Below are 2,534 nucleotides of genomic sequence, written 5' to 3'. Positions count from 1 at the left end.
AGCAGGAAGTTTGCGCCCTCATGCGTGCACAATCAGTCACCCCTTCTATGTCCCCTGTTTCTGTCTCTCTCTGTTTGTGTCTGAGCTGTCTGCCTACAAAGCAGCATCTCCCTCCAGAGTTTCATCACAGGCATGGCTATGTTTCAATACACCCCATTTGAGAAATTCCTGCAGCTCAGACCCGTAGTGATCTTCTGGGGGAGGGTGTCATCATGCTGTGGCCGGCTTCTCCCAGGAAATGGTCATGCCACCATGCAGTGGCAGCAGCTCAGAGTTTATGGTAAATCGCAACACACAGCCAGAGCCAGAGTTTGCTGCCCTCAGCTGGAGTCTTTGTGTGGGTATGGAGCCTTGATGGTTTGTGCCTGCTGGGTCTTTGGCTCACAGAGAGGCCATGTGACCTCTACCGGGGTGTGCTTTCTTTCACAAGCTGGATGAGCTACTCTGTCTCCCCTCTTTATTTCTCCTCCCTGCAAAAATGGTTCCCTCCCCTCTGTGGCATCCCATCTCTTCTCTCTCCAATTCACCTCTCCACACCGTGTCCCTGCCGCCTTCTCTCCCTCAAATTATGCAGATTGTTCCATTAATCCTCAGATCGATTTCCTAGGTGTTCAAAACAGTTTGATGTTGATCTAGCTGAATTCGAGAGATGAGACAGGCCCAGGGTCCCCTTACTACTCTGCCATCTGAACTCCTCCTCGTAACATCTTATTTTTAAAATAAATGATTTAAGACATTTTCAGTCTTAGTCAAAAACAAAGGCATAAACAAACAAACAAACAAAAATCCAGAATGGCAGAGCAACAGAAATACAGGCAGAAAAAAACAAATGAACTTATTAGTCAATTTACAAATGGCCAGAGATTGTATTAAAATATGCTTGACGTCACAAGTAACCTAAGAGATGTACAGTAAGTCATTAAGGTGGAATTATTTTTTTTATCAATCAGATTAGTAATTTTAAAAATAACTATAATTTCCAGGGTAAGATGTGTGAAATAGACAGAGGAGATTAATAGTACATTTACCTTGATGAGCACTGAGTAATATACAGAATCGTCACATCACCATATTGTACACCTGAAACTAATATAACACTGTATGCTAATTATACTTGAATAAAAAAATACCCATAAGTTCCAGTTTTGCCAAGGCTATGGAGAGTATAATAGCTAGCATTTTATTGAGTGCTCACTCAACGCTAGATGCTGTGCAAAATACTTTACGTGTGTTGTTTCCTTTAATCCCTACTCTACCCCCAAATTCTAAAGTTTCAAATCCTAAAAGACTCTTTTGCATAGTAGCATACTCTCTGTCTCTTACAGGTGAGTCACTTGCTTGGCATTGCACAGCTGGTAAGGAGTAGAGCTCAGGTTTCAAGGTCAGATATGCTGGCAGACTTATCCATATGGGGTGGAGCATAGGCACAGAAATAGCAGGTCGTCGGGGGGAAGACAGTTAGAGACTTAGGTTGATTTTTTTCCCTTGCCAGAGTAAGGTAGGTTCACGTATATTTGTCAGCATTTAAGGGTGATCACTAGTAGAATAAAAGACTAGAAACTTCTTACCTGGGGCTTTCCACATGAGACGAGAAAAGGACAAGTGGAACCTAAGAAAGGGAACAGAGCACAAACGTGATCAGTGTAGACATGGGGAAACAGGAAAACCACAGGAAAGCTTAATTTGGAGACTGCATAGTGAGATGACTGGATAAAATGACTTGGTTATCCCAGGGACTTACATCTCTCACAGAAAGTAGAAGATTCGCAGACCAGTGAAAAGAAAAATAAAATTCTACTGCTCCAAGAGACATCCTGTAGACAGATAAGAGAATTAGGAAAAAATATATCTGAGAAATGCAAATGGAAGTAATCATTGAGGGCAGGAATATATCACACAAAGGATGTTTCAAGGCAAAGAAGAGAGAGCACAAAACAGAACCAAGTTTGTTTCTTATATTTAAAAAAAGACAGAAAGTTTTGGAGAGTATTTGCCAAAACTCAAATACAGCCATGCAGCTGGGTCCAAGGAAAGACAAACAACAACAGCAAAGTCCCTGGGAATCAAGCAGATGTTCTCAGCTTCTCTCTCTCTCCGTCTCTCTCTCTTTCTGGATGCTGGGCGGCTCCATTCTTCATTCTTTGCAAATCGGGGTTTTTTTTTTCTTGCTTTTGCACACAGTGTTGAGGGCTATACACAAGTCCATGGCGCTATAATCAGCCAGGAAAGAATTCAAATAGAATGCTTTATACCACGTGAAATCTATAAAGTTTCTGGCACTGGAGAATATTGTTGCCAAATATACGAAGCAAAAGGCAAGGCGAGTTGTAAAATGTGTGCACCTAAGGTGAGAATCATTTTTTTAAATATAATTTATCGTCAAATTGATTTCCATACAACACCCAGTGCTCATCCCAACAGGTGCCCTCCTCAATGCCCCTCACCCACTTTCCCCTCGCCTCCATCCCCCATCAACCCTCAGTTTGTTCTCACTATTTAAGAGTCTTTTATGGTGGGGTGCCCGGGTGGCTTAG

The sequence above is a fragment of the Panthera uncia genome, chromosome E1 (genome assembly GCF_023721935.1).
Source record: "Panthera uncia isolate 11264 chromosome E1, Puncia_PCG_1.0, whole genome shotgun sequence".
Lineage (NCBI taxonomy): Eukaryota > Metazoa > Chordata > Mammalia > Carnivora > Felidae > Panthera > Panthera uncia.
Note: the sequence above shows the minus strand (reverse complement) of the source record.